We start from the raw sequence: 21,895 nt of genomic DNA on the forward strand, positions 1-21,895 counted from the left end.
TCCTACGCGCGACCCCTTCGCCTCCAGGATGAAACAGAGAAACACGCGACAGCTTGGAAGCGAGAACGCAAAAGGGATAGGGGTGCGCTAATTCAGCCTACTAAACGGCCTTATTTGCCCTAAATCCGCCTTACATCATCACCGCATGTGGCTTCGTCGCCCGTCCAAATCGCACCCCCGCCGCCTCGAGGAAGAAAGAAAGAAAAAAAAAAGAAGAAAGAAACAGGCGACAAACGCAAAAAGGATAGGGGTGCAACACGAGGACTTCCCAGGAGGTCACCCATCCTAGTACTACTCTCGCCCAAGCACGCTTAGCTGCGGAGTTCTGATGGGATCCGGTGCATTAGTGCTGGTATGATCGCACCCGTAAGTTCATGCGTAGTCACCGTATATATAAATGTTTCCGCTATGCCGCGAGAGAGAAACATATAGATGGCCCGATTTATCAATAACGCGTGCGCAAGATGGAGCGCCGCGACTTCGACCGATGCCCGGAAAATTAAAGCGATAAATAAAAGTTACGTAATCGCCCAAAAATTCAAAAATACACTTAAAACGCTAATTCGGCCTAGTAAATGGCCTTATTTTCCCGAAATCCGCCTTACATCACCGCCTTTTGCTCCGTCACCCCGTCCTACGCGCGACCCCTTCGCCTCCAGGATGAAACAGAGAAACACGCGACAGCTTGGAAGCGAGAACGCAAAAGGGATAGGGGTGCGTTAATTCAGCCTACTAAACGGCCTTATTTGCCCTAAATCCGACTTACATCATCACCGCATGTGGCTTCGTCGCCCGTCCAAATCGCACCCCCGCCGCCTCGAGGAAGAAAGAAAGAAAAAAAGAAGAAGAAAGAAACAGGCGACAAACGCAAAAAGGATAGGGGTGCAACACGAGGACTTCCCAGGAGGTCACCCATCCAAGTACTACTCTCGCCCAAGCACGCTTAGCTGCGGAGTTCTGACGGGATCCGGTGCATTAGTGCTGGTATGATCGCACCCGTAAGTTCATGCGTCGTCACCGTATATATAAATGTTTCCGCTATGCCGCGAGAGAGAAACATATAGATGGCCCGATTCTGCAATAACGCGTGCGCAAGATGGAGCGCCGCGACTTCGACCGATGCCCGGAAAATTAAAGCGATAAATAAAAGTTACGTAATCGCCCAAAAATTCAAAAATACACTTAAAACGCTAATTCGGCCTAGTAAATGGCCTTATTTTCCCGAAATCCGCCTTACATCACCGCCTTTGGCTCCGTCACCCCGTCCTACGCGCGACCCCTTCGCCTCCAGGATGAAACAGAGAAACACGCGACAGCTTGGAAGCGAGAACGCAAAAGGGATAGGGGTGCGCTAATTCAGCCTACTAAACGGCCTTATTTGCCCTAAATCCGCCTTACATCATCACCGCATGTGGCTTCGTCGCCCGTCCAAATCGCACCCCCGCCGCCTCGAGGAAGAAAGAAACAAAAAAAGAAGAAGAAAGAAACAGGCGACAAACGCAAAAAGGATAGGGGTGCAACACGAGGACTTCCCAGGAGGTCACCCATCCTAGTACTACTCTCGCCCAAGCACGCTTAGCTGCGGAGTTCTGATGGGATCCGGTGCATTAGTGCTGGTATGATCGCACCCGTAAGTTCATGCGTCGTCACCGTATATATAAATGTTTCCGCTATGCCGCGAGAGAGAAACATATAGATGGCCCGATTCTGCAATAACGCGTGCGCAAGATGGAGCGCCGCGACTTCGACCGATGCCCGGAAAATTAAAGCGATAAATAAAAGTTACGTAATCGCCCAAAAATTCAAAAATACACTTAAAACGCTAATTCGGCCTAGTAAATGGCCTTATTTTCCCAAAATCCGCCTTACATCACCGCCTTTGGCTCCGTCACCCCGTCCTACGCGCGACCCCTTCGCCTCCAGGATGAAACAGAGAAACACGCGACAGCTTGGAAGCGAGAACGCAAAAGGGATAGGGGTGCGCTAATTCAGCCTACTAAACGGCCTTATTTGCCCTAAATCCGCCTTACATCATCACCGCATGTGGCTTCGTCGCCCGTCCAAATCGCACCCCCGCCGCCTCGAGGAAGAAAGAAAGAAAAAAAAAAAGAAGAAAGAAACAGGCGACAAACGCAAAAAGGATAGGGGTGCAACACGAGGACTTCCCAGGAGGTCACCCATCCTAGTACTACTCTCGCCCAAACACGCTTAGCTGCGGAGTTCTGATGGGATCCGGTGCATTAGTGCTGGTATGATCGCACCCGTAAGTTCATGCGTCGTCACCGTATATATAAATGTTTCCGCTATGCCGCGAGAGAGAAACATATAGATGGCCCGATTCTGCAATAACGCGTGCGCAAGATGGAGCGCCGCGACTTCGACCGATGCCCGGAAAATTAAAGCGATAAATAAAAGTTACGTAATCGCCCAAAAATTCAAAAATACACTTAAAACGCTAATTCGGCCTAGTAAATGGCCTTATTATCCCGAAATCCGCCTTACATCACCGCCTTTGGCTCCGTCACCCTGTCCTACGCGCGACCCCTTCGCCTCCAGGATGAAACAGAGAAACACGCGACAGCTTGGAAGCGAGAACGCAAAAGGGATAGGGGTGCGCTAATTCAGCCTACTAAACGGCCTTATTTGCCCTAAATCCGCCTTACATCATCACCGCATGTGGCTTCGTCGCCCGTCCAAATCGCACCCCCGCCGCCTCGAGGAAGAAAGAAAGAAAAAAAAAAGAAGAAAGAAACAGGCGACAAACGCAAAAAGGATAGGGGTGCAACACGAGGACTTCCCAGGAGGTCACCCATCCTAGTACTACTCTCGCCCACGCTTAGCTGCGGAGTTCTGATGGGATCCGGTGCATTAGTGCTGGTATGATCGCACCCGTAAGTTCATGCGTCGTCACCGTATATATAAATGTTTCCGCTATGCCGCGAGAGAGAAACATATAGATGGCCCGATTCTGCAATAACGCGTGCGCAAGATGGAGCGCCGCGACTTCGACCGATGCCCGGAAAATTAAAGCGATAAATAAAAGTTACGTAATCGCCCAAAAATTCAAAAATACACTTAAAACGCTAATTCGGCCTAGTAAATGGCCTTATTTTCCCAAAATCCGCCTTACATCACCGCCTTTGGCTCCGTCACCCCGTCCTACGCGCGACCCCTTCGCCTCCAGGATGAAACAGAGAAACACGCGACAGCTTGGAAGCGAGAACGCAAAAGGGATAGGGGTGCGCTAATTCAGCCTACTAAACGGCCTTATTTGCCCTAAATCCGCCTTACATCATCACCGCATGTGGCTTCGTCGCCCGTCCAAATCGCACCCCCGCCGCCTCGAGGAAGAAAGAAAGAAAAAAAAATGAAGAAAGAAACAGGCGACAAACGCAAAAAGGATAGGGGTGCAACACGAGGACTTCCCAGGAGGTCACCCATCCTAGTACTACTCTCGCCCAAGCACGCTTAGCTGCGGAGTTCTGATGGGATCCGGTGCATTAGTGCTGGTATGATCGCACCCGTAAGTTCATGCGTCGTCACCGTATATATAAATGTTTCCGCTATGCCGCGAGAGAGAAACATATAGATGGCCCGATTCTGCAATAACGCGTGCGCAAGATGGAGCGCCGCGACTTCGACCGATGCCCGGAAAATTAAAGCGATAAATAAAAGTTACGTGATCGCCCAAAAATTCAAAAATACACTTAAAACGCTAATTCGGCCTAGTAAATGGCCTTATTTTCCCGAAATCCGCCTTACATCACCGCCTTTGGCTCCGTCACCCCGTCCTACGCGCGACCCCTTCGCCTCCAGGATGAAACAGAGAAACACGCGACAGCTTGGAAGCGAGAACGCAAAAGGGATAGGGGTGCGCTAATTCAGCCTACTAAACGGCCTTATTTGCCCTAAATCCGCCTTACATCATCACCGCATGTGGCTTCGTCGCCCGTCCAAATCGCACCCCCGCCGCCTCGAGGAAGAAAGAAAGAAAAAAAAAAAGAAGAAAGAAACAGGCGACAAACGCAAAAAGGATAGGGGTGCAACACGAGGACTTCCCAGGAGGTCACCCATCCTAGTACTACTCTCGCCCAAGCACGCTTAGCTGCGGAGTTCTGATGGGATCCGGTGCATTAGTGCTGGTATGATCGCACCCGTAAGTTCATGCGTCGTCACCGTATATATAAATGTTTCCGCTATGCCGCGAGAGAGAAACATATAGATGGCCCGATTCTGCAATAACGCGTGCGCAAGATGGAGCGCCGCGACTTCGACCGATGCCCGGAAAATTAAAGCGATAAATAAAAGTTACGTAATCGCCCAAAAATTCAAAAATACACTTAAAACGCTAATTCGGCCTAGTAAATGGCCTTATTTTCCCGAAATCCGCCTTACATCACCGCCTTTGGCTCCGTCACCCCGTCCTACGCGCGACCCCTTCGCCTCCAGGATGAAACAGAGAAACACGCGACAGCTTGGAAGCGAGAACGCAAAAGGGATAGGGGTGCGCTAATTCAGCCTACTAAACGGCCTTATTTGCCCTAAATCCGCCTTACATCATCACCGCATGTGGCTTCGTCGCCCGTCCAAATCGCACCCCCGCCGCCTCGAGGAAGAAAGAAAGAAAAAAAAAAGAAGAAAGAAACAGGCGACAAACGCAAAAAGGATAGGGGTGCAACACGAGGACTTCCCAGGAGGTCACCCATCCTAGTACTACTCTCGCCCAAGCACGCTTAGCTGCGGAGTTCTGATGGGATCCGGTGCATTAGTGCTGGTATGATCGCACCCGTAAGTTCATGCGTCGTCACCGTATATATAAATGTTTCCGCTATGCCGCGAGAGAGAAACATATAGATGGCCCGATTCTGCAATAACGCGTGCGCAAGATGGAGCGCCGCGACTTCGACCGATGCCCGGAAAATTAAAGCGATAAATAAAAGTTACGTAATCGCCCAAAAATTCAAAAATACACTTAAAACGCTAATTCGGCCTAGTAAATGGCCTTATTTTCCCGAAATCCGCCTTACATCACCGCCTTTGGCTCCGTCACCCCGTCCTACGCGCGACCCCTTCGCCTCCAGGATGAAACAGAGAAACACGCGACAGCTTGGAAGCGAGAACGCAAAAGGGATAGGGGTGCGCTAATTCAGCCTACTAAACGGCCTTATTTGCCCTAAATCCGCCTTACATCATCACCGCATGTGGCTTCGTCGCCCGTCCAAATCGCACCCCCGCCGCCTCGAGGAAGAAAGAAAGAAAAAAAGAAGAAGAAAGAAACAGGCGACAAACGCAAAAAGGATAGGGGTGCATCACGAGGACTTCCCAGGAGGTCACCCATCCTAGTACTACTCTCGCCCAAGCACGCTTAGCTGCGGAGTTCTGATGGGATCCGGTGCATTAGTGCTGGTATGATCGCACCCGTAAGTTCATGCGTCGTCACCGTATATATAAATGTTTCCGCTATGCCGCGAGAGAGAAACATATAGATGGCCCGATTCTGCAATAACGCGTGCGCAAGATGGAGCGCCGCGACTTCGACCGATGCCCGGAAAATTAAAGCGATAAATAAAAGTTACGTAATCGCCCAAAAATTCAAAAATACACTTAAAACGCTAATTCGGCCTAGTAAATGGCCTTATTTTCCCGAAATCCGCCTTACATCACCGCCTTTGGCTCCGTCACCCCGTCCTACGCGCGACCCCTTCGCCTCCAGGATGAAACAGAGAAACACGCGACAGCTTGGAAGCGAGAACGCAAAAGGGATAGGGGTGCGCTAATTCAGCCTACTAAACGGCCTTATTTGCCCTAAATCCGCCTTACATCATCACCGCATGTGGCTTCGTCGCCCGTCCAAATCGCACCCCCGCCGCCTCGAGGAAGAAAGAAAGAAAAAAAGAAGAAGAAAGAAACAGGCGACAAACGCAAAAAGGATAGGGGTGCAACACGAGGACTTCCCAGGAGGTCACCCATCCTAGTACTACTCTCGCCCAAGCACGCTTAGCTGCGGAGTTCTGATGGGATCCGGTGCATTAGTGCTGGTATGATCGCACCCGTAAGTTCATTCGTCGTCACCGTATATATAAATGTTTCCGCTATGCCGCGAGAGAGAAACATATAGATGGCCCGATTCTGCAATAACGCGTGCGCAAGATGGAGCGCTGCGACTTCGACCGATGCCCGGAAAATTAAAGCGATAAATAAAAGTTACGTAATCGCCCAAAAATTCAAAAATACACTTAAAACGCTAATTCGGCCTAGTAAATGGCCTTATTTTCCCGAAATCCGCCTTACATCACCGCCTTTGGCTCCGTCACCCCGTCCTACGCGCGACCCCTTCGCCTCCAGGATGAAACAGAGAAACACGCGACAGCTTGGAAGCGAGAACGCAAAAGGGATAGGGGTGCGCTAATTCAGCCTACTAAACGGCCTTATTTGCCCTAAATCCGCCTTACATCATCACCGCATGTGGCTTCGTCGCCCGTCCAAATCGCACCCCCGCCGCCTCGAGGAAGAAAGAAAGAAAAAAACAAGAAGAAAGAAACAGGCGACAAACGCAAAAAGGATAGGGCTGCAACACGAGGACTTCCCAGGAGGTCACCCATCCTAGTACTACTCTCGCCCAAGCACGCTTAGCTGCGGAGTTCTGATGGGATCCGGTGCATTAGTGCTGGTATGATCGCACCCGTAAGTTCATGCGTCGTCACCGTATATATAAATGTTTCCGCTATGCCGCGAGAGAGAAACATATAGATGGCCCGATTCTGCAATAACGCGTGCGCAAGATGGAGCGCCGCGACTTCGACCGATGCCCGGAAAATTAAAGCGATAAATAAAAGTTACGTAATCGCCCAAAAATTCAAAAATACACTTAAAACGCTAATTCGGCCTAGTAAATGGCCTTATTTTCCCGAAATCCGCCTTACATCACCGCCTTTGGCTCCGTCACCCCGTCCTACGCGCGACCCCTTCGCCTCCAGGATGAAACAGAGAAACACGCGACAGCTTGGAAGCGAGAACGCAAAAGGGATAGGGGTGCGCTAATTCAGCCTACTAAACGGCCTTATTTGCCCTAAATCCGCCTTACATCATCACCGCATGTGGCTTCGTCGCCCGTCCAAATCGCACCCCCGCCGCCTCGAGGAAGAAAGAAAGAAAAAAACAAGAAGAAAGAAACAGGCGACAAACGCAAAAAGGATAGGGCTGCAACACGAGGACTTCCCAGGAGGTCACCCATCCTAGTACTACTCTCGCCCAAGCACGCTTAGCTGCGGAGTTCTGATGGGATCCGGTGCATTAGTGCTGGTATGATCGCACCCGTAAGTTCATGCGTCGTCACCGTATATATAAATGTTTCCGCTATGCCGCGAGAGAGAAACATATAGATGGCCCGATTCTGCAATAACGCGTGCGCAAGATGGAGCGCCGCGACTTCGACCGATGCCCGGAAAATTAAAGCGATAAATAAAAGTTACGTAATCGCCCAAAAATTCAAAAATACACTTAAAACGCTAATTCGGCCTAGTAAATGGCCTTATTTTCCCGAAATCCGCCTTACATCACCGCCTTTGGCTCCGTCACCCCGTCCTACGCGCGACCCCTTCGCCTCCAGGATGAAACAGAGAAACACGCGACAGCTTGGAAGCGAGAACGCAAAAGGGATAGGGGTGCGCTAATTCAGCCTACTAAACGGCCTTATTTGCCCTAAATCCGCCTTACATCATCACCGCATGTGGCTTCGTCGCCCTTCCAAATCGCACCCCCGCCGCCTCGAGGAAGAAAGAAAGAAAAAAAAAAGAAGAAAGAAACAGGCGACAAACGCAAAAAGGATAGGAGTGCAACACGAGGACTTCCCAGGAGGTCACCCATCCTAGTACTACTCTCGCCCAAGCACGCTTAGCTGCGGAGTTCTGATGGGATCCGGTGCATTAGTGCTGGTATGATCGCACCCGTAAGTTCATGCGTCGTCACCGTATATATAAATGTTTCCGCTATGCCGCGAGAGAGAAACATATAGATGGCCCGATTCTGCAATAACGCGTGCGCAAGATGGAGCGCCGCGACTTCGACCGATGCCCGGAAAATTAAAGCGATAAATAAAAGTTACGTAATCGCCCAAAAATTCAAAAATACACTTAAAACGCTAATTCGGCCTAGTAAATGGCCTTATTTTCCCGAAATCCGCCTTACATCACCGCCTTTGGCTCCGTCACCCCGACCTACGCGCGACCCCTTCGCCTCCAGGATGAAACAGAGAAACACGCGACAGCTTGGAAGCGAGAACGCAAAAGGGATAGGGGTGCGCTAATTCAGCCTACTAAACGGCCTTATTTGCCCTAAATCCGCCTTACATCATCACCGCATGTGGCTTCGTCGCCCGTCCAAATCGCACCCCCGCCGCCTCGAGGAAGAAAGAAAGAAAAACAGAAGAAGAAAGAAACAGGCGACAAACGCAAAAAGGATAGGGGTGCAACACGAGGACTTCCCAGGAGGTCACCCATCCTAGTACTACTCTCGCCCAAGCACGCTTAGCTGCGGAGTTCTGATGGGATCCGGTGCATTAGTGCTGGTATGATCGCACCCGTAAGTTCATGCGTCGTCACCGTATATATAAATGTTTCCGCTATGCCGCGAGAGAGAAACATATAGATGGCCCGATTCTGCAATAACGCGTGCGCAAGATGGAGCGCCGCGACTTCGACCGATGCCCGGAAAATTAAAGCGATAAATAAAAGTTACGTAATCGCCCAAAAATTCAAAAATACACTTAAAACGCTAATTCGGCCTAGTAAATGGCCTTATTTTCCCAAAATCCGCCTTACATCACCGCCTTTGGCTCCGTCACCCCGTCCTACGCGCGACCCCTTCGCCTCCAGGATGAAACAGAGAAACACGCGACAGCTTGGAAGCGAGAACGCAAAAGGGATAGGGGTGCGCTAATTCAGCCTACTAAACGGCCTTATTTGCCCTAAATCCGCCTTACATCATCACCGCATGTGGCTTCGTCGCCCGTCCAAATCGCACCCCCGCCGCCTCGAGGAAGAAAGAAAGAAAAAAAAAAAGAAGAAAGAAACAGGCGACAAACGCAAAAAGGATAGGGGTGCAACACGAGGACTTCCCAGTAGGTCACCCATCCTAGTACTACTCTCGCCCAAGCACGCTTAGCTGCGGAGTTCTGATGGGATCCGGTGCATTAGTGCTGGTATGATCGCACCCGTAAGTTCATGCGTCGTCACCGTATATATAAATGTTTCCGCTATGCCGCGAGAGAGAAACATATAGATGGCCCGATTCTGCAATAACGCGTGCGCAAGATGGAGCGCCGCGACTTCGACCGAAGCCCGGAAAATTAAAGCGATAAATAAAAGTTACGTAATCGCCCAAAAATTCAAAAATACACTTAAAACGCTAATTCGGCCTAGTAAATGGCCTTATTTTCCCGAAATCCGCCTTACATCACCGCCTTTGGCTCCGTCACCCCGTCCTACGCGCGACCCCTTCGCCTCCAGGATGAAACAGAGAAACACGCGACAGCTTGGAAGCGAGAACGCAAAAGGGATAGGGGTGCGCTAATTCAGCCTACTAAACGGCCTTATTTGCCCTAAATCCGCCTTACATCATCACCGCATGTGGCTTCGTCGCCCGTCCAAATCGCACCCCCGCCGCCTCGAGGAAGAAAGAAAGAAAAAAAAAAGAAGAAAGAAACAGGCGACAAACGCAAAAAGGATAGGGGTGCATCACGAGGACTTCCCAGGAGGTCACCCATCCTAGTACTACTCTCGCCCAAGCACGCTTAGCTGCGGAGTTCTGATGGGATCCGGTGCATTAGTGCTGGTATGATCGCACCCGTAAGTTCATGCGTCGTCACCGTATATATAAATGTTTCCGCTATGCCGCGAGAGAGAAACATATAGATGGCCCGATTCTGCAATAACGCGTGCGCAAGATGGAGCGCCGCGACTTCGACCGATGCCCGGAAAATTAAAGCGATAAATAAAAGTTACGTAATCGCCCAAAAATTCAAAAATACACTTAAAACGCTAATTCGGCCTAGTAAATGGCCTTATTTTCCCGAAATCCGCCTTACATCACCGCCTTTGGCTCCGTCACCCCGTCCTACGCGCGACCCCTTCGCCTCCAGGATGAAACAGAGAAACACGCGACAGCTTGGAAGCGAGAACGCAAAAGGGATAGGGGTGCGCTAATTCAGCCTACTAAACGGCCTTATTTGCCCTAAATCCGCCTTACATCATCACCGCATGTGGCTTCGTCGCCCGTCCAAATCGCACCCCCGCAGCCTCGAGGAAGAAAGAAAGAAAAAAAAAAAGAAGAAAGAAACAGGCGACAAACGCAAAAAGGATAGGGGTGCAACACGAGGACTTCCCAGTAGGTCACCCATCCTAGTACTACTCTCGCCCAAGCACGCTTAGCTGCGGAGTTCTGATGGGATCCGGTGCATTAGTGCTGGTATGATCGCACCCGTAAGTTCATGCGTCATCACCGTATATATAAATGTTTCCGCTATGCCGCGAGAGAGAAACATATAGATGGCCCGATTCTGCAATAACGCGTGCGCAAGATGGAGCGCCGCGACTTCGACCGATGCCCGGAAAATTAAAGCGATAAATAAAAGTTACGTAATCGCCCAAAAATTCAAAAATACACTTAAAACGCTAATTCGGCCTAGTAAATGGCCTTATTTTCCCGAAATCCGCCTTACATCACCGCCTTTGGCTCCGTCACCCCGTCCTACGCGCGACCCCTTCGCCTCCGGGATGAAACAGAGAAACACGCGACAGCTTGGAAGCGAGAACGCAAAAGGGATAGGGGTGCGCTAATTCAGCCTACTAAACGGCCTTATTTGCCCTAAATTCGCCTTACATCATCACCGCATGTGGCTTCGTCGCCCGTCCAAATCGCACCCCCGCCGCCTCGAGGAAGAAAGAAAGAAAAAAAGAAGAAGAAAGAAACAGGCGACAAATGCAAAAAGGATAGGGGTGCAACACGAGGACTTCCCAGGAGGTCACCCATCCTAGTACTACTCTCGCCCAAGCACGCTTAATTGCGGAGTTCTGATGGGATCCGGTGCATTAGTGCTGGTATGATCGCACCCGTAAGTTCATGCGTCGTCACCGTATATATAAATGTTTCCGCTATGCCGCGGGAGAGAAACATATAGATGGCCCGATTCTGCAATAACGCGTGCGCAAGATGGAGCGCCGCGACTTCGACCGATGCCCGGAAAATTAAAGCGATAAATAAAAGTTACGTAATCGCCCAAAAATTCAAAAATACACTTAAAACGCTAATTCGGCCTAGTAAATGGCCTTATTTTCCCGAAATCCGCCTTACATCACCGCCTTTGGCTCCGTCACCCCGTCCTACGCGCGACCCCCTTCGCCTCCAGGATGAAACAGAGAAACACGCGACAGCTTGGAAGCGAGAACGCAAAAGGGATAGGGGTGCGCTAATTCAGCCTACTAAACGGCCTTATTTGCCCTAAATCCGCCTTACATCATCACCGCATGTGGCTTCGTCGCCCGTCCAAATCGCACCCCCGCCGCCTCGAGGAAGAAAGAAAGAAAAAAAAGAAGAAGAAAGAAACAGGCGACAAACGCAAAAAGGATAGGGGTGCAACACGAGGACTTCCCAGTAGGTCACCCATCCTAGTACTACTCTCGCCCAAGCACGCTTAGCTGCGGAGTTCTGATGGGATCCGGTGCATTAGTGCTGGTATGATCGCACCCGTAAGTTCATGCGTCGTCACCGTATATATAAATGTTTCCGCTATGCCGCGAGAGAGAAACATATAGATGGCCCGATTCTGCAATAACGCGTGCGCAAGATGGAGCGCCGCGACTTCGACCGATGCCCGGAAAATTAAAGCGATAAATAAAAGTTACGTAATCGCCCAAAAATTCAAAAATACACTTAAAACGCTAATTCGGCCTAGTAAATGGCCTTATTTTCCCGAAATCCGCCTTACATCACCGCCTTTGGCTCCGTCACCCCGTCCTACGCGCGACCCCTTCGCCTCCAGGATGAAACAGAGAAACACGCGACAGCTTGGAAGCGAGAACGCAAAAGGGATAGGGGTGCGCTAATTCAGCCTACTAAACGGCCATATTTGCCCTAAATCCGCCTTACATCATCACCGCATGTGGCTTCGTCGCCCGTCCAAATCGCACCCCCGCCGCCTCGAGGAAGAAAGAAAGAAAAAAAAAAGAAGAAAGAAACAGGCGACAAACGCAAAAAGGATAGGGGTGCAACACGAGGACTTCCCAGGAGGTCACCCATCCTAGTACTACTCTCGCCCAAGCACGCTTAGCTGCGGAGTTCTGATGGGATCCGGTGCATTAGTGCTGGTATGATCGCACCCGTAAGTTCATGCGTCGTCACCGTATATATAAATGTTTCCGCTATGCCGCGAGAGAGAAACATATAGATGGCCCGATTCTGCAATAACGCGTGCGCAAGATGGAGCGCCGCGACTTCGACCGATGCCCGGAAAATTAAAGCGATAAATAAAAGTTACGTAATCGCCCAAAAATTCAAAAATACACTTAAAACGCTAATTCGGCCTAGTAAATGGCCTTATTTTCCCGAAATCCGCCTTACATCACCGCCTTTGGCTCCGTCACCCCGTCCTACGCGCGACCCCTTCGCCTCCAGGATGAAACAGAGAAACACGCGACAGCTTGGAAGCGAGAACGCAAAAGGGATAGGGGTGCGCTAATTCAGCCTACTAAACGGCCTTATTTGCCCTAAATCCGCCTTACATCATCACCGCATGTGGCTTCGTCGCCCGTCCAAATCGCACCCCCGCCGCCTCGAGGAAGAAAGAAAGAAAAAAAAAAGAAGAAAGAAACAGGCGACAAACGCAAAAAGGATAGGGGTGCATCACGAGGACTTCCCAGGAGGTCACCCATCCTAGTACTACTCTCGCCCAAGCACGCTTAGCTGCGGAGTTCTGATGGGATCCGGTGCATTAGTGCTGGTATGATCGCACCCGTAAGTTCATGCGTCGTCACCGTATATATAAATGTTTCCGCTATGCCGCGAGAGAGAAACATATAGATGGCCCGATTCTGCAATAACGAGTGCGCAAGATGGAGCGCCGCGACTTCGACCGATGCCCGGAAAATTAAAGCGATAAATAAAAGTTACGTAATCGCCCAAAAATTCAAAAATACACTTAAAACGCTAATTCGGCCTAGTAAATGGCCTTATTTTCCCGAAATCCGCCTTACATCACCGCCTTTGGCTCCGTCACCCCGTCCTACGCGCGACCCCTTCGCCTCCAGGATGAAACAGAGAAACACGCGACAGCTTGGAAGCGAGAACGCAAAAGGGATAGGGGTGCGCTAATTCAGCCTACTAAACGGCCTTATTTGCCCTAAATCCGCCTTACATCATCACCGCATGTGGCTTCGTCGCCCGTCCAAATCGCACCCCCGCCGCCTCGAGGAAGAAAGAAAGAAAAAAAAGAAGAAGAAAGAAACAGGCGACAAACGCAAAAAGGATAGGGGTGCAACACGAGGACTTCCCAGTAGGTCACCCATCCTAGTACTACTCTCGCCCAAGCACGCTTAGCTGCGGAGTTCTGATGGGATCCGGTGCATTAGTGCTGGTATGATCGCACCCGTAAGTTCATGCGTCGTCACCGTATATATAAATGTTTCCGCTATGCCGCGAGAGAGAAACATATAGATGGCCCGATTCTGCAATAACGCGTGCGCAAGATGGAGCGCCGCGACTTCGACCGATGCCCGGAAAATTAAAGCGATAAATAAAAGTTACGTAATCGCCCAAAAATTCAAAAATACACTTAAAACGCTAATTCGGCCTAGTAAATGGCCTTATTTTCCCGAAATCCGCCTTACATCACCGCCTTTGGCTCCGTCACCCCGTCCTACGCGCGACCCCTTCGCCTCCAGGATGAAACAGAGAAACACGCGACAGCTTGGAAGCGAGAACGCAAAAGGGATAGGGGTGCGCTAATTCAGCCTACTAAACGGCCTTATTTGCCCTAAATTCGCCTTACATCATCACCGCATGTGGCTTCGTCGCCCGTCCAAATCGCACCCCCGCCGCCTCGAGGAAGAAAGAAAGAAAAAAAGAAGAAGAAAGAAACAGGCGACAAACGCAAAAAGGATAGGGGTGCAACACGAGGCCTTCCCAGGAGGTCACCCATCCTAGTACTACTCTCGCCCAAGCACGCTTAACTACGGAGTTCTGATGGGATCCGGTGCATTAGTGCTGGTATGATCGCACCCGTAAGTTCATGCGTCGTCACCGTATATATAAATGTTTCCGCTATGCCGCGAGAGAGAAACATATAGATGGCCCGATTCTGCAATAACGCGTGCGCAAGATGGAGCGCCGCGACTTCGACCGATGCCCGGAAAATTAAAGCGATAAATAAAAGTTACGTAATCGCCCAAAAATTCAAAAATACACTTAAAACGCTAATTCGGCCTAGTAAATGGCCTTATTTTCCCGAAATCCGCCTTACATCACCGCCTTTGGCTCCGTCACCCCGTCCTACGCGCGACCCCTTCGCCTCCAGGATGAAACAGAGAAACACGCGACAGCTTGGAAGCGAGAACGCAAAAGGGATAGGGGTGCGCTAATTCAGCCTACTAAACGGCCTTATTTGCCCTAAATCCGCCTTACATCATCACCGCATGTGGCTTCGTCGCCCGTCCAAATCGCACCCCCGCCGCCTCGAGGAAGAAAGAAAGAAAAAAAAGAAGAAGAAAGAAACAGGCGACAAACGCAAAAAGGATAGGGGTGCAACACGAGGACTTCCCAGTAGGTCACCCATCCTAGTACTACTCTCGCCCAAGCACGCTTAGCTGCGGAGTTCTGATGGGATCCGGTGCATTAGTGCTGGTATGATCGCACCCGTAAGTTCATGCGTCGTCACCGTATATATAAATGTTTCCGCTATGCCGCGAGAGAGAAACATATAGATGGCCCGATTCTGCAATAACGCGTGCGCAAGATGGAGCGCCGCGACTTCGACCGATGCCCGGAAAATTAAAGCGATAAATAAAAGTTACGTAATCGCCCAAAAATTCAAAAATACACTTAAAACGCTAATTCGGCCTAGTAAATGGCCTTATTTTCCCGAAATCCGCCTTACATCACCGCCTTTGGCTCCGTCACCCCGTCCTACGCGCGACCCCTTCGCCTCCAGGATGAAACAGAGAAACACGCGACAGCTTGGAAGCGAGAACGCAAAAGGGATAGGGGTGCGCTAATTCAGCCTACTAAACGGCCTTATTTGCCCTAAATTCGCCTAACATCATCACCGCATGTGGCTTCGTCGCCCGTCCAAATCGCACCCCCGCCGCCTCGGGGAAGAAAGAAAGAAAAAAAGAAGAAGAAAGAAACAGGCGACAAACGCAAAAAGGATAGGGGTGCAACACGAGGACTTCCCAGGAGGTCACCCATCCTAGTACTACTCTCGCCCAAGCACGCTTAACTGCAGAGTTCTGATGGGATCCGGTGCATTAGTGCTGGTATGATCGCACCCGTAAGTTCATGCGTCGTCACCGTATATATAAATGTTTCCGCTATGCCGCGAGAGAGAAACATATAGATGGCCCGATTCTGCAATAACGCGTGCGCAAGATGGAGCGCCGCGACTTCGACCGATGCCCGGAAAATTAAAGCGATAAATAAAAGTTACGTAATCGCCCAAAAATTCAAAAATACACTTAAAACGCTAATTCGGCCTAGTAAATGGCCTTATTTTCCCGAAATCCGCCTTACATCACCGCCTTTGGCTCCGTCACCCCGTCCTACGCGCGACCCCTTCGCCTCCAGGATGAAACAGAGAAACACGCGACAGCTTGGAAGCGAGAACGCAAAAGGGATAGGGGTGCGCTAATTCAGCCTACTAAACGGCCTTATTTGCCCTAAATCCGCCTTACATCATCACCGCATGTGGCTTCGTCGCCCGTCCAAATCGCACCCCCGCCGCCTCGAGGAAGAAAGAAAGAAAAAAAAAAAGAAGAAAGAAACAGGCGACAAACGCAAAAAGGATAGGGGTGCAACACGAGGACTTCCCAGGAGGTCACCCATCCTAGTACTACTCTCGCCCAAGCACGCTTAGCTGCGGAGTTCTGATGGGATCCGGTGCATTAGTGCTGGTATGATCGCACCCGTAAGTTCATGCGTCGTCACCGTATATATAAATGTTTCCGCTATGCCGCGAGAGAGAAACATATAGATGGCCCGATTCTGCAATAACGCGTGCGCAAGATGGAGCGCCGCGACTTCGACCGATGCCCGGAAAATTAAAGCGATAAATAAAAGTTACGTAATCGCCCAAAAATTCAAAAATACACTTAAAACGCTAATTCGGCCTAGTAAATGGCCTTATTTTCCCGAAATCCGCCTTACATCACCGCCTTTGGCTCCGTCAACCCATCCTACGCGCGACCCCTTCGCCTCCAGGATGAAACAGAGAAACACGCGACAGCTTGGAAGCGAGAACGCAAAAGGGATAGGGGTGCGCTAATTCAGCCTACTAAACGGCCTTATTTGCCCTAAATCCGCCTTACATCATCACCGCATGTGGCTTCGTCGCCCGTCCAAATCGCACCCCCGCCGCCTCGAGGAAGAAAGAAAGAAAAAAAAAAGAAGAAAGAAACAGGCGACAAACGCAAAAAGGATAGGGGTGCAACACGAGGACTTCCCAGGAGGTCACCCATCCTAGTACTACTCTCGCCCAAGCACGCTTAGCTGCGGAGTTCTGATGGGATCCGGTGCATTAGTGCTGGTATGATCGCACCCGTAAGTTCATGCGTCGTCACCGTATATATAAATGTTTCCGCTATGCCGCGAGAGAGAAACATATAGATGGCCCGATTCTGCAATAACGCGTGCGCAAGATGGAGCGCCGCGACTTCGACCGATGCCCGGAAAATTAAAGCGATAAATAAAAGTTACGTAATCGCCCAAAAATTCAAAAATACACTTAAAACGCTAATTCGGCCTAGTAAATGGCCTTATTTTCCCGAAATCCGCCTTACATCACCGCCTTTGGCTCCGTCACCCCGTCCTACGCGCGACCCCTTCGCCTACAGGATGAAACAGAGAAACACGCGACAGCTTGGAAGCGAGAACGCAAAAGGGATAGGGGTGCGCTAATTCAGCCTACTAAACGGCCTTATTTGCCCTAAATCCGCCTTACATCATCACCGCATGTGGCTTCGTCGCCCGTCCAAATCGCACCCCCGCCGCCTCGAGGAAGAAAGAAAGAAAAAAAAAAGAAGAAAGAAACAGGCGACAAACGCAAAAAGGATAGGGGTGCAACACGAGGACTTCCCAGGAGGTCACCCATCCTAGTACTACTCTCGCCCAAGCACGCTTAGCTGCGGAGTTCTGATGGGATCCGGTGCATTAGTGCTGGTATGATCGCACCCGTAAGTTCATGCGTCGTCACCGTACATATAAATGTTTCCGCTATGCCGCGAGAGAGAAACATATAGATGGCCCGATTCTGCAATAACGCGTGCGCAAGATGGAGCGCCGCGACTTCGACCGATGCCCGGAAAATTAAAGCGATAAATAAAAGTTACGTAATCGCCCAAAAATTCAAAAATACACTTAAAACGCTAATTCGGCCTAGTAAATGGCCTTATTTTCCCGAAATCCGCCTTACATCACCGCCTTTGGCTCCGTCACCCCGTCCTACGCGCGACCCCTTCGCCTCCAGGATGAAACAGAGAAACACGCGACAGCTTGGAAGCGAGAACGCAAAAGGGATAGGGGTGCGCTAATTCAGCCTACTAAACGGCCTTATTTGCCCTAAATCCGCCTTACATCATCACCGCATGTGGCTTCGTCGCCCGTCCAAATCGCACCCCCGCCGCCTCGAGGAAGAAAGAAAGAAAAAAAAAAGAAGAAAGAAACAGGCGACAAACGCAAAAAGGATAGGGGTGCAACACGAGGACTTCCCAGGAGGTCACCCATCCTAGTACTACTCTCGCCCAAGCACGCTTAGCTGCGGAGTTCTGATGGGATCCGGTGCATTAGTGCTGGTATGATCGCACCCGTAAGTTCATGCGTCGTCACCGTATATATAAATGTTTCCGCTATGCCGCGAGAGAGAAACATATAGATGGCCCGATTCTGCAATAACGCGTGCGCAAGATGGAGCGCCGCGACTTCGACCGATGCCCGGAAAATTAAAGCGATAAATAAAAGTTACGTAATCGCCCAAAAATTCAAAAATACACTTAAAACGCTAATTCGGCCTAGTAAATGGCCTTATTTTCCCGAAATCCGCCTTACATCACCGCCTTTGGCTCCGTCACCCCGTCCTACGCGCGACCCCTTCGCCTCCAGGATGAAACAGAGAAACACGCGACAGCTTGGAAGCGAGAACGCAAAAGGGATAGGGGTGCGCTAATTCAGCCTACTAAACGGCCTTATTTGCCCTAAATCCGCCTTACATCATCACCGCATGTGGCTTCGTCGCCCGTCCAAATCGCACCCCCGCCGCCTCGAGGAAGAAAGAAAGAAAAAAAAAAGAAGAAAGAAACAGGCGACAAACGCAAAAAGGATAGGGGTGCAACACGAGGACTTCCCAGGAGGTCACCCATCCTAGTACTACTCTCGCCCAAGCACGCTTAGCTGCGGAGTTCTGATGGGATCCGGTGCATTAGTGCTGGTATGATCGCACCCGTAAGTTCATGCGTCGTCACCGTATATATAAATGTTTCCGCTATGCCGCGAGAGAGAAACATATAGATGGCCCGATTCTGCAATAACGCGTGCGCAAGATGGAGCGCCGCGACTTCGACCGATGCCCGGAAAATTAAAGCGATAAATAAAAGTTACGTAATCGCCCAAAAATTCAAAAATACACTTAAAACGCTAATTCGGCCTAGTAAATGGCCTTATTTTCCCGAAATCCGCCTTACATCACCGCCTTTGGCTCCGTCACCCCGTCCAACGCGCGACCCCTTCGCCTCCAGGATGAAACAGAGAAACACGCGACAGCTTGGAAGCGAGAACGCAAAAGGGATAGGGGTGCGCTAATTCAGCCTACTAAACGGCCTTATTTGCCCTAAATCCGCCTTACATCATCACCGCATGTGGCTTCGTCGCCCGTCCAAATCGCACCCCCGCCGCCTCGAGGAAGAAAGAAAGAAAAAAAAAAAAGAAGAAAGAAACAGGCGACAAACGCAAAAAGGATAGGGGTGCAACACGAGGACTTCCCAGGAGGTCACCCATTCTAGTACTACTCTCGCCCAAGCACGCTTAGCTGCGGAGTTCTGATGGGATCCGGTGCATTAGTGCTGGTATGATCGCACCCGTAAGTTCATGCGTCGTCACCGTATATATAAATGTTTCCGCTATGCCGCGAGAGAGAAACATATAGATGGCCCGATTCTGCAATAACGCGTGCGCAAGATGGAGCGCCGCGACTTCGACCAATGCCCGGAAAATTAAAGCGATAAATAAAAGTTACGTAATCGCCCAAAAATTCAAAAATACACTTAAAACGCTAATTCGGCCTAGTAAATGGCCTTATTTTCCCGAAATCCGCCTTACATCACCGCCTTTGGCTCCGTCACCCCGTCCTACGCGCGACCCCTTCACCTCCAGGATGAAACAGAGAAACACGCGACAGCTTGGAAGCGAGAACGCAAAAGGGATAGGGGTGCGCTAATTCAGCCTACTAAACGGCCTTATTTGCCCTAAATCCGCCTTACATCATCACCGCATGTGGCTTCGTCGCCCGTCCAAATCGCACCCCCGCCGCCTCGAGGAAGAAAGAAAGAAAAAAAGAAGAAGAAAGAAACAGGCGACAAACGCAAAAAGGATAGGGGTGCAACACGAGGACTTCCCAGGAGGTCACCCATCCTAGTACTACTCTCGCCCAAGCACGCTTAGCTGCGGAGTTCTGATGAGATCCGGTGCATTAGTGCTGGTATGATCGCACCCGTAAGTTCATGCGTCGTCACCGTATATATAAATGTTTCCGCTATGCCGCGAGAGAGAAACATATAGATGGCCCGATTCTGCAATAACGCGTGCGCAAGATGGAGCGCCGCGACTTCGACCGATGCCCGGAAAATTAAAGCGATAAATAAAAGTTACGTAATCGCCCAAAAATTCAAAAATACACTTAAAACGCTAATTCGGCCTAGTAAATGGCCTTATTTTCCCGAAATCCGCCTTACATCACCGCCTTTGGCTCCGTCACCCCGTCCTACGCGCGACCCCTTCGCCTCCAGGATGAAACAGAGAAACACGCGACAGCTTGGAAGCGAGAACGCAAAAGGGATAGGGGTGCGCTAATTCAGCCTACTAAACGGCCTTATTTGCCCTAAATCCGCCTTACATCATCACCGCATGTGGCTTCGTCGCCCGTCCAAATCGCACCCCCGCCGCCTCGAGGAAGAAAGAAAGAAAAAAAGAAGAAGAAAGAAACAGGCGACAAACGCAAAAAGGATAGGGGTGCAACACGAGGACTTCCCAGGAGGTCACCCATCCTAGTACTACTCTCGCCCAAGCACGCTTAACTGCGGAGTTCTGATGGGATCCGGTGCATTAGTGCTGGTATGATCGCACCCGTAAGTTCATGCGTCGTCACCGTATATATAAATGTTTCCGCTATGCCGCGAGAGAGAAACATATAGATGGCCCGATTCTGCAATAACGCGTGCGCAAGATGGAGCGCCGCGACTTCGACCGATGCCCGGAAAATTAAAGCGATAAATAAAAGTTACGTAATCGCCCAAAAATTCAAAAATACACTTAAAACGCTAATTCGGCCTAGTAAATGGCCTTATTTTCCCGAAATCCGCCTTACATCACCGCCTTTGGCTCCGTCACCCCGTCCTACGCGCGACCCCTTCGCCTCCAGGATGAAACAGAGAAACACGCGACAGCTTGGAAGCGAGAACGCAAAAGGGATAGGGGTGCGCTAATTCAGCCTACTAAACGGCCTTATTTGCCCTAAATCCGCCTTACATCATCACCGCATGTGGCTTCGTCGCCCGTCCAAATCGCACCCCCGCCGCCTCGAGGAAGAAAGAAAGAAAAAAAGAAGAAGAAAGAAACAGGCGACAAACGCAAAAAGGATAGGGGTGCAACACGAGGACTTCCCAGGAGGTCACCCATCCTAGTACTACTCTCGCCCAAGAACGCTTAACTGCGGAGTTCTGATGGGATCCGGTGCATTAGTGCTGGTATGATCGCACCCGTAAGTTCATGCGTCGTCACCGTATATATAAATGTTTCCGCTATGCCGCGAGAGAGAAACATATAGATGGCCCGATTCTGCAATAACGCGTGCGCAAGATGGAGCGCCGCGACTTCGACCGATGCCCGGAAAATTAAAGCGATAAATAAAAGTTACGTAATCGCCCAAAAATTCAAAAATACACTTAAAACGGTAATTCGGCCTAGTAAATGGCCTTATTTTCCCGAAATCCGCCTTACATCACCGCCTTTGGCTCCGTCACCCCGTCCTACGCGCGACCCCTTCGCCTCCAGGATGAAACAGAGAAACACGCGACAGCTTGGAAGCGAGAACGCAAAAGGGATAGGGGTGCGCTAATTCAGCCTACTAAACGGCCTTATTTGCCCTAAATCCGCCTTACATCATCACCGCATGTGGCTTCGTCGCCCGTCCAAATCGCACCCCCGCCGCCTCGAGGAAGAAAGAAAGAAAAAAAGAAGAAGAAAGAAACAGGCGACAAACGCAAAAAGGATAGGGGTGCAACACGAGGACTTCCCAGGAGGTCACCCATCCTAGTACTACTCTCGCCCAAGCACGCTTAGCTGCGGAGTTCTGATGGGATCCGGTGCATTAGTGCTGGTATGATCGCACCCGTAAGTTCATGCGTCGTCACCGTATATATAAATG

At 50.4% G+C, this 21,895-nt stretch overlaps 34 non-coding genes and 1 pseudogene across 34 annotated transcripts; all 35 read right to left on the reverse strand.

Annotated features, from left to right (window-relative positions):
- Positions 1–247: 247 nt before the first annotated feature.
- Positions 248–366, reverse strand: LOC147283372 (5S ribosomal RNA). Its single transcript, XR_015122577.1, has one exon. It is a non-coding gene; the product is annotated as a 5S ribosomal RNA (ribosomal RNA).
- A 513-nt stretch (positions 367–879) lies between these two features.
- Positions 880–998, reverse strand: LOC147283373 (5S ribosomal RNA). The gene has a single exon (XR_015122639.1). It is a non-coding gene; the product is annotated as a 5S ribosomal RNA (ribosomal RNA).
- Positions 999–1,511: 513 nt separating this feature from the next.
- On the reverse strand, positions 1,512–1,630 carry LOC147283374 (5S ribosomal RNA). The gene has a single exon (XR_015122578.1). It is a non-coding gene; the product is annotated as a 5S ribosomal RNA (ribosomal RNA).
- A 514-nt stretch (positions 1,631–2,144) lies between these two features.
- LOC147283375 (5S ribosomal RNA) lies at positions 2,145–2,263 on the reverse strand. The gene has a single exon (XR_015122650.1). It is a non-coding gene; the product is annotated as a 5S ribosomal RNA (ribosomal RNA).
- Positions 2,264–2,776: 513 nt separating this feature from the next.
- LOC147283376 (5S ribosomal RNA) lies at positions 2,777–2,891 on the reverse strand (annotated as a pseudogene).
- A 513-nt stretch (positions 2,892–3,404) lies between these two features.
- LOC147283377 (5S ribosomal RNA) lies at positions 3,405–3,523 on the reverse strand. Its single transcript, XR_015122579.1, has one exon. It is a non-coding gene; the product is annotated as a 5S ribosomal RNA (ribosomal RNA).
- A 514-nt stretch (positions 3,524–4,037) lies between these two features.
- On the reverse strand, positions 4,038–4,156 carry LOC147283378 (5S ribosomal RNA). Its single transcript, XR_015122580.1, has one exon. It is a non-coding gene; the product is annotated as a 5S ribosomal RNA (ribosomal RNA).
- Positions 4,157–4,669: 513 nt separating this feature from the next.
- On the reverse strand, positions 4,670–4,788 carry LOC147283379 (5S ribosomal RNA). The gene has a single exon (XR_015122581.1). It is a non-coding gene; the product is annotated as a 5S ribosomal RNA (ribosomal RNA).
- A 513-nt stretch (positions 4,789–5,301) lies between these two features.
- Positions 5,302–5,420, reverse strand: LOC147283380 (5S ribosomal RNA). Its single transcript, XR_015122669.1, has one exon. It is a non-coding gene; the product is annotated as a 5S ribosomal RNA (ribosomal RNA).
- Positions 5,421–5,933: 513 nt separating this feature from the next.
- Positions 5,934–6,052, reverse strand: LOC147283381 (5S ribosomal RNA). The gene has a single exon (XR_015122582.1). It is a non-coding gene; the product is annotated as a 5S ribosomal RNA (ribosomal RNA).
- Positions 6,053–6,565: 513 nt separating this feature from the next.
- On the reverse strand, positions 6,566–6,684 carry LOC147283382 (5S ribosomal RNA). Its single transcript, XR_015122665.1, has one exon. It is a non-coding gene; the product is annotated as a 5S ribosomal RNA (ribosomal RNA).
- Positions 6,685–7,197: 513 nt separating this feature from the next.
- Positions 7,198–7,316, reverse strand: LOC147283383 (5S ribosomal RNA). The gene has a single exon (XR_015122666.1). It is a non-coding gene; the product is annotated as a 5S ribosomal RNA (ribosomal RNA).
- Positions 7,317–7,829: 513 nt separating this feature from the next.
- On the reverse strand, positions 7,830–7,948 carry LOC147283384 (5S ribosomal RNA). Its single transcript, XR_015122635.1, has one exon. It is a non-coding gene; the product is annotated as a 5S ribosomal RNA (ribosomal RNA).
- A 513-nt stretch (positions 7,949–8,461) lies between these two features.
- LOC147283385 (5S ribosomal RNA) lies at positions 8,462–8,580 on the reverse strand. Its single transcript, XR_015122584.1, has one exon. It is a non-coding gene; the product is annotated as a 5S ribosomal RNA (ribosomal RNA).
- Positions 8,581–9,094: 514 nt separating this feature from the next.
- LOC147283386 (5S ribosomal RNA) lies at positions 9,095–9,213 on the reverse strand. The gene has a single exon (XR_015122644.1). It is a non-coding gene; the product is annotated as a 5S ribosomal RNA (ribosomal RNA).
- A 513-nt stretch (positions 9,214–9,726) lies between these two features.
- On the reverse strand, positions 9,727–9,845 carry LOC147283387 (5S ribosomal RNA). The gene has a single exon (XR_015122670.1). It is a non-coding gene; the product is annotated as a 5S ribosomal RNA (ribosomal RNA).
- Positions 9,846–10,359: 514 nt separating this feature from the next.
- On the reverse strand, positions 10,360–10,478 carry LOC147283388 (5S ribosomal RNA). Its single transcript, XR_015122645.1, has one exon. It is a non-coding gene; the product is annotated as a 5S ribosomal RNA (ribosomal RNA).
- A 513-nt stretch (positions 10,479–10,991) lies between these two features.
- Positions 10,992–11,110, reverse strand: LOC147283389 (5S ribosomal RNA). The gene has a single exon (XR_015122668.1). It is a non-coding gene; the product is annotated as a 5S ribosomal RNA (ribosomal RNA).
- Positions 11,111–11,625: 515 nt separating this feature from the next.
- LOC147283390 (5S ribosomal RNA) lies at positions 11,626–11,744 on the reverse strand. The gene has a single exon (XR_015122646.1). It is a non-coding gene; the product is annotated as a 5S ribosomal RNA (ribosomal RNA).
- A 513-nt stretch (positions 11,745–12,257) lies between these two features.
- Positions 12,258–12,376, reverse strand: LOC147283391 (5S ribosomal RNA). Its single transcript, XR_015122585.1, has one exon. It is a non-coding gene; the product is annotated as a 5S ribosomal RNA (ribosomal RNA).
- A 513-nt stretch (positions 12,377–12,889) lies between these two features.
- Positions 12,890–13,008, reverse strand: LOC147283392 (5S ribosomal RNA). The gene has a single exon (XR_015122671.1). It is a non-coding gene; the product is annotated as a 5S ribosomal RNA (ribosomal RNA).
- Positions 13,009–13,522: 514 nt separating this feature from the next.
- LOC147283393 (5S ribosomal RNA) lies at positions 13,523–13,641 on the reverse strand. Its single transcript, XR_015122647.1, has one exon. It is a non-coding gene; the product is annotated as a 5S ribosomal RNA (ribosomal RNA).
- A 513-nt stretch (positions 13,642–14,154) lies between these two features.
- On the reverse strand, positions 14,155–14,273 carry LOC147283394 (5S ribosomal RNA). Its single transcript, XR_015122637.1, has one exon. It is a non-coding gene; the product is annotated as a 5S ribosomal RNA (ribosomal RNA).
- A 514-nt stretch (positions 14,274–14,787) lies between these two features.
- On the reverse strand, positions 14,788–14,906 carry LOC147283395 (5S ribosomal RNA). The gene has a single exon (XR_015122648.1). It is a non-coding gene; the product is annotated as a 5S ribosomal RNA (ribosomal RNA).
- Positions 14,907–15,419: 513 nt separating this feature from the next.
- On the reverse strand, positions 15,420–15,538 carry LOC147283396 (5S ribosomal RNA). The gene has a single exon (XR_015122651.1). It is a non-coding gene; the product is annotated as a 5S ribosomal RNA (ribosomal RNA).
- A 514-nt stretch (positions 15,539–16,052) lies between these two features.
- LOC147283397 (5S ribosomal RNA) lies at positions 16,053–16,171 on the reverse strand. Its single transcript, XR_015122586.1, has one exon. It is a non-coding gene; the product is annotated as a 5S ribosomal RNA (ribosomal RNA).
- Positions 16,172–16,684: 513 nt separating this feature from the next.
- LOC147283398 (5S ribosomal RNA) lies at positions 16,685–16,803 on the reverse strand. Its single transcript, XR_015122587.1, has one exon. It is a non-coding gene; the product is annotated as a 5S ribosomal RNA (ribosomal RNA).
- A 513-nt stretch (positions 16,804–17,316) lies between these two features.
- On the reverse strand, positions 17,317–17,435 carry LOC147283399 (5S ribosomal RNA). The gene has a single exon (XR_015122588.1). It is a non-coding gene; the product is annotated as a 5S ribosomal RNA (ribosomal RNA).
- Positions 17,436–17,948: 513 nt separating this feature from the next.
- Positions 17,949–18,067, reverse strand: LOC147283400 (5S ribosomal RNA). The gene has a single exon (XR_015122589.1). It is a non-coding gene; the product is annotated as a 5S ribosomal RNA (ribosomal RNA).
- A 513-nt stretch (positions 18,068–18,580) lies between these two features.
- LOC147283401 (5S ribosomal RNA) lies at positions 18,581–18,699 on the reverse strand. The gene has a single exon (XR_015122590.1). It is a non-coding gene; the product is annotated as a 5S ribosomal RNA (ribosomal RNA).
- A 515-nt stretch (positions 18,700–19,214) lies between these two features.
- On the reverse strand, positions 19,215–19,333 carry LOC147283402 (5S ribosomal RNA). The gene has a single exon (XR_015122640.1). It is a non-coding gene; the product is annotated as a 5S ribosomal RNA (ribosomal RNA).
- A 513-nt stretch (positions 19,334–19,846) lies between these two features.
- On the reverse strand, positions 19,847–19,965 carry LOC147283403 (5S ribosomal RNA). The gene has a single exon (XR_015122641.1). It is a non-coding gene; the product is annotated as a 5S ribosomal RNA (ribosomal RNA).
- Positions 19,966–20,478: 513 nt separating this feature from the next.
- LOC147283404 (5S ribosomal RNA) lies at positions 20,479–20,597 on the reverse strand. The gene has a single exon (XR_015122695.1). It is a non-coding gene; the product is annotated as a 5S ribosomal RNA (ribosomal RNA).
- A 513-nt stretch (positions 20,598–21,110) lies between these two features.
- Positions 21,111–21,229, reverse strand: LOC147283405 (5S ribosomal RNA). The gene has a single exon (XR_015122667.1). It is a non-coding gene; the product is annotated as a 5S ribosomal RNA (ribosomal RNA).
- A 513-nt stretch (positions 21,230–21,742) lies between these two features.
- LOC147283406 (5S ribosomal RNA) lies at positions 21,743–21,861 on the reverse strand. Its single transcript, XR_015122591.1, has one exon. It is a non-coding gene; the product is annotated as a 5S ribosomal RNA (ribosomal RNA).
- Between the last annotated feature and the right edge of the window lie 34 nt (positions 21,862–21,895).

The sequence above is a fragment of the Dryas octopetala genome, chromosome 5 (genome assembly GCF_963921425.1).
Source record: "Dryas octopetala chromosome 5, drDryOcto1.1, whole genome shotgun sequence".
Classification (NCBI taxonomy): Eukaryota; Viridiplantae; Streptophyta; class Magnoliopsida; order Rosales; family Rosaceae; genus Dryas; species Dryas octopetala.